Raw genomic sequence first — 15967 nt, 5'->3', positions numbered from 1 at the left:
CAAACAAATTAAATTTAATAATGTTCAACTTAATTTTTTGTTTAAATTCAACCCAAATAAATTGTTTACAACCCCTAACGTAAAAAAAATTGAGTAAATCCAAGGAATCATCTTTAAATGATTTTTTTCAGTGTATGGAAAAAAAAACTTATTAAGGTGGTGATTTTTGGGAACTTTGCAGAAATGCCATGTTGCCAAGCTCACATATTAGAAACAACTTCAGTCGTTAATTTGTTAAATATGTTTAACAGTTTATTTTCTTTCTTAAATTTTTTTTCTTTATAAACTTTATATTTTTAAATGGTTGGCCAAAGCACACGGTGACCATACAATTCACACCTCCGAACACCCTCATCTCTGAATACAACACTATAAATAAAGATAAATTATTATGAATAAATAATTCTTAGCTCCACTATATTTCTAAGGGAAAGTTGCTTATTTTGTGTTTATTTTCCACACAACAGTGTGCTTTTTGCTAGATCTGGCAACACTCCGCTCAGGAGCGCACTCATGTAGTCACTGACCAGCGCGTAGGGGGAATTCAGCAGAATGTCACTGTCTTCTCAAAGGCATTTATATGTCATTTACGGCAAACATTTACACTGAGTTATAGTGAGTAGAGAGTTTTCACATCTGCTGAAAGAACTGACATGTGTCGTCCAGCGGCCTGAAGTCGAGTGTGAGGTGCTGTTCACCCCCCTGAGCCGCGGTTTGGCGGTGCAGCTCTGCGCTGCAGTGGTACATTCGCAATAAAATGGGTGTGGTTGAATCGCGCATATGTGATGCTACGTGTTTCTGCTGCAGACTGAATGATTTCATGTGGGACTGAATTGACAGCCGAGCGAGCGCAGATTAGTTTAATTATTTAGAAAACAAACTGTACTCTTGTTTATGTTGAATCCACCCCGCCTCCTGTTCTGGCACAGCCACGTTTGAACTGATGGATGGGTTTAATGCTCCTCCGGAGAGATAGCCAAGTCGATTTTTGGGTACTTTATTTTGATTTCTTTGAAGGGACACGGGGTGTCTCGTGTTTTAGAGAATTGGTCATTTCTTGGACGAGAAGCGACGGTCAAAACGAGGAGACAAAAACGAGAAGACGGAGGAAGAAGAACCTCGGGAGGAAAGAGACGAGGATCGGGCAACGCATTATAAAGGCAACGACATAATCTAGAAGCTTACCCTATTTGGACTTATAACATATGTCGCTAATTATAGGCAGAGCGCAAAATACGTTTTCACCCCCAAAAGAACAGTGTGCTGAAATCAGGAATACGGTGGAAAAGGCTTCCTGCTATTCTCTCGAAACGATCAGAGGGCGACATGGTGGTTGCAGACTTGATGATAACACATTTTTGATCCGTTCACACATGAAGCACTTTGTCGTCGAGGCCTAACTGTAGCACCAGGAAAGAGGCGACAGTATGCGGTCGGAGTCCTAATCATTTTCCAGCAGAAAAATTCCCTGCGAATTACTTCCGCCACCCACTCCAGCATTCCTCTCACTTTACTGTACGCCGAGACTAAAGCCAAACTGCAAGATTAAAAGGTACTGTTTTATTCCATTGCAATGTTGTGTGACCCAATGAGACATATAAAACAGTAAGAATGGATCAATTGGATTAGACTAGAATATTTGTAATGTGCATTTGGGGTTTTTCTAGTTTTGGCATCAACTCCCACTACTGAATTTGCTATTTATTTTCATGAAGGTGTATATCACATTATATCTGGATTTAAAGGTGCAGCATGTCTCATGATTTCAGCCGTGAGTCGTGAACTGATGGAGCAAAAGCCTCCTGTCCTGTGCAGCCTCCAGCGCTTTGCTCGCTCCACAGCTGATTATGGCAAGCTGTTTTAACATTACCAATACGCTACCAATAATCAGTTCACTAGTGACTATTTACACTCGATGCAGAGCTAACTAGAACTACGTTTACGCATTACAGTTTTAACTCTTCATTAGGTACCAATGCTTACTTCTTGCTTACCCCAAAATGAAAAGTGTTATTAATTACTTATCCTCATGTCCTTCCAAATCATTAGCTACGTTTCCATCCACCTATTTTAGGCGTATTTGGATGTGCGCATAAAAATTGGTTGATGGAAACGGCAAGATGTGCATAGATTTTGAAAATATGAATAAAATGTATGCGCATAACTGAGTAGGATAAACTTTTGATTTTGAAAAAAAAAAGATGCACAAACTACGATGGAAACACTTTTACTGAACAAATTCCAGTACGCGCATTGAAACAAGTCATTTGATTTTGTTATAAGAGATCATGTGATGATAAAAATGTGTGTTAATAGACAGAGCAGCGGCTGGGCACATAGTAAAAAATTTGAAATGTTGTTTTGGTCATTCTAAAACGCCTAACCATTTCAGTATTAGTGTAATTAGAATATTAATCACCTCCAGAAGACTGTGCTCAACACTGTGCTCCGTGGCTCATGCCTTCAAACGCCACCACAGGTTCATTGTGTGTCAACATCTGTCTTCTGAGGCACAAGTCATTTATTAAATATGAAAAAGATTCCCGCAGCTTCTCCCATCGCAGAAAATCACATTTTTACTTTTGGTATTTGGCGCCAGTTAATCAGGAAGTGATGATTTTGGTCTCTTTGACTCGTTGGATGGAAACGCTGTTGTATTTGCACGTCTTTTATGCGATATTCTAGTTTGCACATAAATTTAATTCGCATCTTTAGATGGAAACATAGCTAATGAGACTTTTGTTAGTCAATGGAATACCAAAAAAAATCCTCGAAACAGAACAAAACAGACCTACAAAACAGACCTTAGGCCTCCAGTGGTTCAAACGGAATATGATCAGGCTACGAGAATACTTTTAAGTACACATAAAACACAAATAATAACATTATGCAACAATTTCTTTGCTGCAGTGTCAGTATATTACGCACATTCACAAGCACTGAGCAATGACACCCCATACCAGCCAGCTTGAATATGTCAGGACCCTTACTGACTATGGAGGATGAGGAAGATCTCAGATTTCACTTAAAATATCTTAATTTGTGTTATAAAGATGAATAAAGGTCTCTGGGGTTAGATATGACATGAGGGTGAGTAATTAATTGACTATTAAAATTTTTGGGTGAACTAACCCTTTAACTCAGTTGGTTAATATAATCTATGTCAGTGTTACCAGTACTCTTATGCATTATATACTAGTATTAACTGTTTATAAGGAACTGATACATTTAAGAGCTTACTGTTAGATAAAAACTTTAAGACTATGACTTAAGATTATGACTTTATTTTAGTCTTCTTTGCATGTATGTACTTATCACAGTCATTACATAAACTGGGTAATTTGTACAATAAGCTTTACGATATTGGAAAAATTACACATTGGGATATTTTTTTATTTTGCGATGCACATACAATTTCACTACATGTGTTAAATAAATGTTTGTAAGCAATTAATAATTTTAGATTAATTGGGATGATTCTGTAGTGGAGTGCATAAAGTATAATAAACAATCTACAAGCACAGATACATTCATTAAAGAAAAATATGCAGACTAAATAAACAGCGCTTTATTGTTTTCCGAAAAGTCCAAATGTATTCAAATATACAGTAACTGAATAATCAAATGTAAAATAATACTGCTTAGTCTTTGTTTTAAAAACAATAAAAAAAAAGAATCATTATTAATTTTTCAAAGTTACAAACGCTACAATTTCTTATACTTGAATGCTTTTAAAACCCTTACACAGGTACAGCTCTTAAAAAAACACTTGTAAAATGATAATGTATAATTCAGACTCAACACACATGATGTGACTATTGTGAATGATCACATAGCGATATCAATGCTGAAACAAAAAGTTGTCCAGCCCTAGTTACTTACAGTACATGTAGTGTAGAATAAAGAGCAGCCAAAAATATTACAATTTGATTAAATAATATCTTATATGGGAGGTTTTGAGCCTTTTAGTACATATTTGGTGCAAAACATGGAAAGTTCATCCATTTCATAAGTTTGGTAATGACATGCTGGTTTAGTCTGGAACTTTACCGGTTCAATTGTCACTTGTATTCTTGATTTTTACAAGCCACCAGTTCATTTTGATTTGTTTTGTTTTGTTTTGAAATCTGTAGTGCCAATTCAGTTCTTCAGTAGCTGTAGCCAACAAGGCTAATTATGGTGGCTTGAAAAGCCAGCATATTGTTATCTATCTTAAACTTATTATTATTCTTCTTCTTCTTCTGAGACTAATTTCTAAGTGTATCTCCTCCTAGGCCTTTCAAGCTACATACTTCAAACTTTCGTCAAACCTTCGAACTGGTCTGACTCGGGTTGCTATATCTTTTCTAACTGATCCGACCTTGGGTTTTCCGAAAAACGACCCAGAAAAAACCCAAAAGTCCCATTGACTTAACATTGGGTCAAACTTTGTGAGCTCATAACTCTGCATCAGACTGTCCTACAGACTTCTAACTGGACTCATTTAACTCAGTCTAGCCAGCAGCCAATAACTGATGACTTTTTAACTTACTAGCCACTCCCTAGCAACCACTTACAGCACCCTAGCAACTGTCCCATAGACTTCCATTGTAAAAGACTCCCATTTACTTAACATTGGATCAACCTTTGTGAGCTCATAACTCTGCATCAGACTGTCCTACAGACTAGAGTCTGGCCTCATTCAACTCAGTCTAGCCAGCAGCCAATCACTGATTACCTTTAAACTTACTAGCCACTCCCTAGCAACCAATTTCAGCACCCTAGCAACTGTCCCAGAGACTGTGACTAGCTATTCTAACACACGCTAACAGTTTTAACATCCTACTGACATGCTAATCTTGCTAGAAAGGTGCTAGCAACACGATAGTGACATGCTAGTCATGCTAGTAACATGCTAATTCATGCTAGAATCATGCTAACAACATGCTAATTCATGCTAGAAACAAGCTGACTCATGCTAGAATCATGCTAGTAACATGCTAGTTACATGCTAATTAATGCTAGAATCATGCTAGTTACATGCTAATTCATGCTAGAAACATGCTAATTCATGCTTAAATCATGCTAACAACATGCTAATTCATGCTAGAAACATGCTAGTAACATGCTAATTCATGCTAGAAACATGCTAGTAACATGCTAGAATCATGCTAGTAACATGCTAATTCATGCTAGAATCATGCTAATAACATGCTAATTCATGCTAGAATCATGCTAGTAACATGCTAATTCATGCTAGAATTATGCTAGTAACATGCTAATTCATGCTAGAATCATGCTAGTAACATGCTAATTCATGCTAGTAACATGCTAATTCATGCTAGAATCATGCTAGTAACATGCTAATTCATGCTAGTAACATGCTAATTCATGCTAGAAACATGCTAGTAACATGCTAATCCATGCTAGAATCATGCTAGTAACATGCTAATTCATGCTAGAATCATGCTAGTAAAATGCTAATTCATGCTAGAATCATGCTAGTAACATGCTAATTCATGCTAGAATCATGCTAGTAACATGCTAATTCATGTTAGAATCATGCTAGTAACATGCTAATTCATGCTAGAATCATGCTAATAACATGCTAATTCATGCTAGAAACATGCTAGTAACATGCTAATTCATGCTAGAAACATGCTAGTTACATGCTAATCCATGCTAGAATCATGCTAGTAACATGCTAATTCATGCTACAATCATGCTAGTAACATGCTAATTCATGCTAGAATCATGCTAGTAACATGCTAATTCATGCTAGAATCATGCTAATAACATGCTAATTCATGCTAGAATCATGCTAGTAACATGCTAATTCATGCTAGAATCATGCTAGTAACATGCTAATTCATGCTAGAAACATGCTAGTAACATGCTAATTCATGCTAGAATCATGCTAGTAACATGCTAATTCATGCTAGAAACATGCTAGTAACATGCTAATTCATGCTAGAATCATGCTAATTCATGCTAGAAACATGCTAGTAACATGCTAATTCATGCTAGAATCATGCTAGTTACATGCTAATTTATGTTAGAATCATGCTAGTTACTTGCTAATTCATGCTAGTAACATGCTAATTCAGACTCGGCTTTTCAAGCCACCATAAAGTTTGTCCTCAAACTTTAATATCTAGTTATTATTCTTCTTCTTCTTCTGAGACTAATTTCTAAGTGTATCTCCTCCTAGGCCTTTCAAGCTACATACTTCAAACTTTCGTCAAACCTTCGAACTGGTCTGACTCGGGTTGCTATATCTTTTCTAACTGATCCGACCTTGGGTTTTCCGAAAAACGACCCAGAAAAATCCCAAAAGTCCCATTGACTTAACATTGGGTCAAACTTTGTGAGCTCATAACTCTGCATCAGACTGTCCTACAGACTTCTAACTGGACTCATTTAACTCAGTCTAGCCAGCAGCCAATAACTGATGACTTTTTAACTTACTAGCCACTCCCTAGCAACCACTTACAGCACCCTAGCAACTGTCCCATAGACTTCCATTGTAAAAGACTCCCATTTACTTAACATTGGATCAACCTTTGTGAGCTCATAACTCTGCATCAGACTGTCCTACAGACTAGAGTCTGGCCTCATTCAACTCAGTCTAGCCAGCAGCCAATCACTGATTACCTTTAAACTTACTAGCCACTCCCTAGCAACCAATTTCAGCACCCTAGCAACTGTCCCAGAGACTGTGACTAGCTTTTCTAACACATGCTAACAGTTTAAACTTCCTACTGACATGCTAATCTTGCTAGAAAGGTGCTAGCAACACGATAGTGACATGCTAGTCATGCTAGTAACATGCTAATTCATGCTAGAATCATGCTAACAACATGCTAATTCATGCTAGAAACAAGCTGATTCATGCTAGAATCATGCTAGTTACATGCTAATTCATGCTAGAAACATGCTAGTAACATGCTAATTCATGCTAGAATCATGCTAGTAACATGCTAATCCATGCTAGAATCATGCTAATAACATGCTAATTCATGCTAGAATCATGCTAGTTACATGCTAATTCATGCTAGAATGATGCTTAAAACATGCTAATTCATGCTAGAATCATGCTAACAACATGCTAATTCATGCTAGAATCATGCTAGTAACATGCTAATTCATGCTAGAATCATGGTAGTAACATGCTAATCCATGCTAGAATCATGCTAGTTACATGCTAATTCATGCTAGAATGATGCTTAAAACATGCTAATTCATGCTAGAATCATGCTAACAACATGCTAATTCATGCTAGAAACATGCTAGTAACATGCTAATTCATGCTAGAAACATGCTAGTTACATGCTAATTCATGCTAGAATCATGCTAGTAACATGCTAATTCATGCTAGAATCATGCTAGTAACATGCTAATTCATGCTAGAATCATGCTAGTTACATGCTAATCCATGCTAATTCATGCAAGTAACATGCTAATTCATGCTAGAATCATGCTAGTAACATGCTAATCCATGCTAGAATCATGCTAGTAACATGCTAATTCATGCTAGTATCATGCTAGTAACATGCTAATTCATGCTAGAATCATGCTAGTAACATGCTAATTCATGCTAGAATCATGCTAATAACATGCTAATTCATGCTAGAATCATGCTAGTAACATGCTAATTCATGCTAGAATCATGCTAGTAACATGCTAATTCATGCTAGAAACATGCTAGTAACATGCTAATTCACGCTAGAATCATGCTAGTAACATGCTAGAAACATGCTAGTAACATGCTAATTCATGCTAGAATCATGCTAGTAACATGCTAATTCATGCTAGAATCATGCTAGTAACATGCTAATTCATGCTAGAAACATGCTAGTTACATGCTAATTCATGCTAGAATCATGCTAGTTACATGCTAATCCATGCTAGAATCATGCTAGTAACATGCTAATTCATGCTAGAATCATGCTAGTAACATGCTAATTCATGCTAAAATCATGCTAGTAACATGCTAATTCATGCTAGAATCATGCTAATAACATGCTAATTCATGCTAGAATCATGCTAGTAACATGCTAATTCATGCTAGAATCATGCTAGTAACATGCTAATTCATGCTAGAAACATGCTAGTAACATGCTAATTCATGCTAGAATCATGCTAGTAACATGCTAATTCATGCTAGAATCATGCTAATAACATGCTAATTCATGCTAGAAACATGCTAATTCATGCTAGAAGCATGCTAATAACATGCTAAATCATGCTAGAAACATGCTAGTTACATGCTAATTCATGCTAGAAACATGCTAGTAACATGCTAATTCATGCGAGAATCATGCTAGTAACATGCTAATTCATGCTAGAAACATGCTAGTAACATGCTAACTCATGCTAGAAACATGCTAGTAACATGCTAATTCATGCTAGAATCATGCTAATTCATGCTAGAAACATGCTAGTAACATGCTAATTCATGCTAGAATCATGCTAGTTACATGCTAATTTATGTTAGAATCATGCTAGTTACTTGCTAATTCATGCTAGTAACATGCTAATTCAGACTCGGCTTTTCAAGCCACCATAAAGTTTGTCCTCAAACTTTAATATCTAGTTAACAGTTTCTTGATTAGCTGGAAGTTTAGTCAAATTAACACTCTTTGCAGGTGACTTGCAGATTTGCTGGTACTTTTTCACTCAAGTGCATGCTTCTGAATTATCAGATGATCCATGTCTCATAAATGGCTGCAGCTCCACTGTTTATTTATTAACAAGAAAACTGTCAGCTATTCAAATAATTTAGTGAAGAATAAATCTTAGTGATTATATTTTGTATTAAAACAGGAACAGATCAGCATAAATGGATATGCAGAGTTACTGAGACACTTACGTAGAGAGGGGCCCAAAGCACGAATGTGTATAGAGTGGATTTAACCTGAAGGGCCCAGATACTGTAGCAACACTAGGGTGACTACAAGTCCTCTTTTTGGAACAAAAAAAGTGTCCAGCCAGGATTTCTAAATCTCATGTCTAGGATTTTTTTTGGCTTTCTACAGTCATCAATAATAGTATGTAGTTTTTGCATTACCTTTACATTTCTATTTAGGACACACCGTGTCGCAAGCCACCATTGGTCAAAACTATATGTGCGCAAATATCTGCCACTGTGTCTCAATCCCTCAGCACTAAGGCAACAGCCAAGAGAGAGTAGCAGCTTTTACCTGTCAGTGGGTGTCACATGGCTCCTGATTAGCATATTTTTGAATAGCTTCTATTAAAATTTCACCTGATTTAAAATTTAACATAATCTAATTGAAACGAAAGGGTCTGTAAAAGGTGTTACAGAAAAAAAAATCTAAAATATTCTACTGGGGTGACATGGTGGCTCAGTGGTTAGCACTGTTGCCTCACAGCAAGCATGTTGCTGGTGTGAATCCCAGCTAGGTGGAGTTTGCATGTTCTCCCCTTGTTGGCATGGGTCTCCTCCGGGTGCTCCGGTTTTTCCCACAGTCCAAAGACATGCGCTATAGGTGATTTAAATAAACTAAATTGGCCATAGTGTATGAATGCGAGAGTGTATGAATGTTTCCCAGTACTGGGTTGCAGCTGGAAGGGCATCCGCTGTGTTAAACGTGCTGGATAAGTTGGCGGTTCATTCTGCTGTGGCAACCCCTGATGAATAAAGCATTTGAATGAATGCATTGAATGAATGCATTTGTCAAGTATTTACAAGCCCCCCAAATCCCACCCCGCAAAATAGAAATATTATAACTGACTAGCTGATATATGAACCACTAGTCCTTTCATAAAATACTAGTCTGTATCTGATGACAGACTAATGATAAACTTGTTAGTTTAATGAAGATACATGTTAAAACAGCTTGCCATACGCATATATCAATATGGCGATAGAGAGGATGTTCACCGTGCATATGTCTGTTGTTCTGGCCATGGACGATCTGACTGAAACACATACGTCAACCATGTGATCACGCAAACGCACGTTTTGCAGCTGTCTTTCTCACAGGATGAAAAGACACACGGTTTAAATAAACAGTTTAAACAGGTTGCAGTTTTAGGGAAGGCAGCGGCTGTGGTCACGGTGGCAGTAAACGTCTTTAAAGATTATTTTCTCATTTTTATTCACAGTATTCAAAGTGTACAATGATATATCACTGTACATTGAACTTCATACTATGTATAATTAATACTTAATACTATTATGCTTCATACTAAAAGAACTCATTTTATTATATCAACTGAAATCCACTGCACAGATGTCCAGAATTGGCAAGTTTAGAATGTTGATTATTTAACTGAAATTGTTTCTCATCTTTGTCGACGTGATCATGCAACAATTTCTGTTTCCACAGCTCAGTTATATAAAAAAATGTTTGTAATGTAAATGTAAAACATTTGACCTGTTTCATAGTGACGTAGAAAACATTTGCCTTCTCTGAACTGGTGGCCTTGTTATGCTCTCAATTTGGTGCTCATCAGCTGACAGCCCCCTCCAGTCATGTTTAATGTATGAAGCTGTATTATTTTACATAGTGCTGACAATAATATAACTGCAAAGAAAAAAAAAACTGTTGGGTTATAAATAGGTAATGTTTGACCCTGAGGCTATTTGTAACGCACATTTAGTCCACCTGATTTCAAACACTTCACATCAGTCCAAAAGGCATTATGATGAACTGCTATGATACATAACCCTGTCCTGCTTAAAGAGATAGTTCGCCCCCAAAAAAGATTTGCTGTTAGTTTACTCACCCTCATGACACCCAAGATGTTGGTGAAATTAGTCTTAAGTACAAAATTCTCATGAATGTTTTAGTTGAATTTGTGGTTCTTAGTGATTCGCAGAATGCTACATCAGTGGCTACTAGCACTTAGAGAGTAAAAAACAACAACAAAATACTTGTGACTGCTGCATTGATACATTGAGGTCTTATGAAGCAAAATGACCAGTTTGTTCAAGAAATCTTATTACCTCTAATTATTACCTTTAATCCACAGCCTCTACAAATGATCCTGAGCATTCACAGGTTGAATTAGAAGCTTCCTAACACATACTGTAATATAAATGTATTCATTGCAACACACTTGGTCTGACACTTTTAAATACAAATGTTTTGTCTTATGTAATCAGTGTGTAATTGTTGTTAATTTAAATTGTATAAAATTGTTGGGTATATTATTGTACAGATCAATTGTTTTGCTTCAGTAGACTTAAGTTTATCCTCAGGAGCCATAGGTATTAATTTAGTGTGCCTTTCAGATAACTTACGTACTCAACACACGCAAGTCGCACACTTCTGCATTACGTAATGACACGATGGCAGAAAGGTAACGCAGCGTGTTATGGTGCTCATCAGCTGAAAAAGCATTGCACGAGCAATATTTGTGATAAGAAAGTCGTACAGAGCAACAATACAAGCAGCCTTTATAAAAACTTACAGACAACACACCTTCAAACTTATAAAGAAGCGGAACAAAAACAAACTGCCCAGTGTCTCCCTCTGTCCGACAAAAGACATTATAGGAGAGTTTTAAAGGAGGCAAACCTCTCTCTCTCTCTCCCTCTCAATTCAATAATTGCTTTGTTGGCATGAGAAATGTTACAAATGTTTTGCCAAAGCATTTATAAAGTTTACATTAAAAAGAACACACACGCACGCACGCACACACACACACACACACATATATATATACACACACACATATATATATATATATATATATATATATATATATATATATATATATATATATATATATATATATATATATATATATATAAATATAAATATATATAAATATATATATATATATATATATATATATATATATATATATATATATATATATATATATATATATATATATATATAGTAAACAGAAAATAGTAGTATAGCATTATAATATATAGTATAATAATAATAATTAAATAAAAATAAATAAAATAATAAATCAGAATAATCAGCTCTCTCTTTCGCTCTCGTTATCATTGGGTGAATAAGAATAAATATAAGTGTTTGTGGCTGTATCTGTGCAGTGTGTATACGTATGTGTATGCAGAGTGTATACAATATGGATGTGTATGCGTGTATGTATATATCACACACTACATTTAAAATAATAAGTGATATCGATATCGGTAGCGTGAAAATCTTAACAAATAGTATCGGTATGGTATCGCATAAAAAAATTGTGGTAACGCCCACCCCTAATATATATATATATATATATATATATATATATATATATATATATATATATACACACACACAACAGTTCTGTCTGGTTCTTGAATATGATTGGCTGATAGCTGTGCGATATTCTGCAAATAACAACACTCGTCCAGCCTCTTAACCTCTTCACCCTTGTGTATTACTCCACCCACATACAGCAACAAGCAGAGGACTCACTACAGTTTGACCAATATTGCAGTTGTTGGGCAACATAATGTACTTTTGAGGCTTTTTTAGTCGAGAATGTAGTTGTTTAGATTGCAACTATGCGGTTTATTTTTAAGGATAGTGCCTATTTTTATGATTTATAATTTCTGAGAGACAGCACATCGATGGCCATTAGCCTGTCATACTGAGGAGAGCAAAGACAGTTGACATTGTTCATCCACAAAATGGTGACAGAGACAGTATAATAAGCTTTTAAAGGAGAAAAACAGTGTAATTTGTATCAACAGCTAATCAAATCATTATTAAACAGGTAGTGACATTCCAAGTCGATCTCTCTCTTTTGTATGTTGTAGTGCTGTATTTAAACCATAGTATTTGTAGTGTATTGAGTGTGAGATGGGACTCACATTTCAGGAATGTATGTATTTTGTGTTGGCCACTCTTTGTATAACCCTGAGTTACTTTTTGGTTGGCCATCTGTTTGTTTTGAATGAGTCTCCTGTTTTTGTTACTGCAGACTAGTTCAGTAAAATGAAAGAAAGATGAAATGCCCTCATGTGTTTAGAATTTTTCTTTAATCGCAAACACAGCAGTAATCTGGTAGTGTTTGCGTTGTTTTGGCTTTTTCAGGGATAATTATTGTGATCTCCCGATTACAACAGAGAAATACTGGGAGATATTGCTGTAGACCACATGTGTCAATTACAAGGCCCGCGGGCCAAATGTGGCCCATCAAAACATTTAATTAGGCCCGACAACAAGTTTTGGTAATCAAGTTTAGGTGGCCCGCGCTCGCTTCAAATATTAGTTCTGTGACCATTACAATATTGAGGCGCAGGTGGTGCTGTTGCGCTTCACCCTGCTCTCTAATTTAGACATTAGCATAACATTACGCTAAATTTAAACAAGGTAAAATATTTCTGGGACTAGCACAATGCCAAAATAATGCAAAGTGGACAGAGAATATCGACAATTTCAACCAAGGTGGGAAACAATATTTATTCAAATATTTGTTCATATATTACAAGTGTCCTTTGAAGCAAAATAATCAAAATAATACAATTAATTATCATTTATTTTTTATATAGGCTACCCTTTATCTATAATAGCCCACTAATAAATATATTGCTTTAATTTTTTTTCCTCTGAAATCCACAAGTTCAGTTGTAGGCATCGACAGTTGGCATGGATCATTTCATGATCTGGCTGCCTTTTTAAAGCTAAAAGAATAAGTTTAACAATACAATATCAGAAGCCATCTGTTGCTTGTTACAATGTGGTATACGAGTTGTTGACTTTTTGTTTTATTATCAGTTTTTCTGAATATGAAATAGTTTTTAAAGTAGACTACTGTTCTATGCTAGCCTACTGTACTGTTTTATGCTTATATTGGTTAGAGACCTTCATGTTTTGATAGAGATAAAAGCTGCTGTGAGACAAATGTGGCCGAAATAAAATTAAATGTAAAACCTTGCTATTTTGATAGATGTGCTTTAATGAAGTGTAAGAGATGTTATACAGTTGTTAATACACTTTTATTTTCTCCAACAAATACCTGACTTTATTCACAACACTCAGTTGTGGACCTGACCAAGTTTGGATTTGACACCCCTGCTGTAGACTGATGGCATTTCATGCCGTTCAGCCTTACAATCTTAAAATGTGAGCAAAATCACCTGTTTTGTCATCACTTTAGACATTACGCAAGAGAATCATTCAAATTCTAGCTCTAAAATGATGTTGGTGAAGTAGTAATGGTATCTGCTGTTCTGATGTCAGCTGCAGATGTGAATGAATGGCAGAAGAAAGTAGTTCCTTGTACAAAAGGGTTTTTAGACTCTCTGTGTTTGATTTTCTTTTTATATACATGATTATGCCGTCGAACTGTTGTATAAATACAATATCACACGAGTAGCAGTGCAATTAGGCATGTGCCGGTATCACATTTTCATGCTGCGATTAATTGATTGAGCTTTTATCACGGTATACGGTATTATCACGATATTGTAATTTTACTAGAGAAACAGGTAAAAAAAACACAAAAAACTTCAGTTTCGTCAACTTAGTAACTTTAATAACTTTTTAGTTAACTAAAAGTACTTCAAACATTTAAATACAAATAAATATAAATAAAACAATACACAATATATAAGTAAACTTGAGCAATTATATCCAAGTGAATGTGCAAAGGGAAACCGTCTTCGATCAGCAATCGTGGAATGAACTGCCAACTATTCCAGCATGTTTTATGCAGCAGATGCCTTTCCAGCCACAACCCAATATTGGAAATCACCCATACACACTCATTCACACACACTCATACACTACAGCCAATTTAGCTTATTCAATACACTATTCACTCAGCCTATATTCAATAATAAACATAACAAAAACTGCCTGCTAATGCATGGGTAAATCTTCATAGGGAACAGTGTTACATTTTAACCTCTTTCACCTCATCCTGCTTGCTGTTTCACTATCTAAACAATGAAAACATAATATAAGTCAAATTTGTTTCATTTTGATATTTGATTTACACTGTCTCTTTTGCAGAATATCAGTTTTAATAACCAATAATGGCCATTATAACAGTATAACGTACATTAAATTTAAACGATAAAGGTAAGCAATCAGTCAATGTGCAGATTCAGTGTATGTGGTTACATAAATTAATATATTAGCTTATCTTTGCACTCAGCCAAAACAGTTAACTGAGAACAAGTGATTCAAAAGACATAAGAATTGTTAGATAGAGACAACAAGATGAATTCAATATCACGTTTAACAACTATAGTGAGATGAGACCATCCAGCAGATGAACTGTCTGACATGTACTATCCTCTCACCTGGGGTTTATGCTTACCCGCTGAACTAGTGGCTGCAGCTCTGGGCAGAGAGTGTGTGGTCACGTGATTTGCGTTTTTAGCCGTGTACTAGAATGAACAGAGAACTTTTCAGAATCGCTAAATGAAACGCCGGTGTATTTCCCGCGATTTCTCTGCGCCTCCCTTGCGTTTCTTCTCTCTGACTCTCGACTATTTTGACAAATACACACAGACGACGCACGCTCACACGGAGTCCAAAATAGGAGTTTGTGATTGGGCCAGCCCAATGTCAATACCGAAAAGAGCCAATGGGCTGCACAGTATCACATGGACCGGCCCGGTCTGTCTGTCCGGGAAAAAAAGCATCTACTTTCAGAGAGTCACAGATCACAGCAGCGTCAATCAATAAGGCAGAAAAAAACGATAGGCTGCTAAACCTTTTATGGGCCGATCAAATCATAAGACGATGATCAGCCCGGCCCAAAAAGTACGTCGGCCCACCGGTAAAGTGCCCGGTCTGCCAGATGGCAAGTCCGCCCCTGCGTGTGAGGATTATAGCGCGGTGGCAGCGGCGCCGCGCACACAGGGCTTCTACATGTGGGGATTGTTTACATCAGAGTGCGCATCAGTTCTGCGCAGCATATACGCAGTGTTTCTTCAAGCGGTTGATGGAAAATAAGCTAAGGCGCGGTCTAAGAATATAAATTCGGATCTAATATTTTTCACGGTATTTTGAAGTGCCCGCGATAACAATATCGT

General features: G+C 36.4%; 1 protein-coding gene across 2 annotated transcripts in view; it reads left to right on the top strand.

Annotated features, from left to right (window-relative positions):
• Nucleotides 1-572: 572 nt before the first annotated feature.
• gnb2 (guanine nucleotide binding protein (G protein), beta polypeptide 2) overlaps nt 573-15967 on the top strand; it is a 40169-nt gene continuing 24774 nt past the window's right edge. The window contains exon 1 of one of the 2 annotated variants that reach the window (XM_056458324.1): nt 573-1552. The gene's annotated coding sequence lies outside the window, so the exon portion shown is untranslated. The remainder of the gene's footprint in view (nt 1553-15967) is intronic. The other variant, XM_056458325.1, reaches the window with a different exon arrangement.

The sequence above is a fragment of the Danio aesculapii genome, chromosome 5 (assembly GCF_903798145.1).
Source record: "Danio aesculapii chromosome 5, fDanAes4.1, whole genome shotgun sequence".
Lineage (NCBI taxonomy): Eukaryota > Metazoa > Chordata > Actinopteri > Cypriniformes > Danionidae > Danio > Danio aesculapii.
The sequence above is the reverse complement of the archived record's forward strand: the minus strand, read 5'-3'. Positions and strand labels throughout refer to the sequence as shown.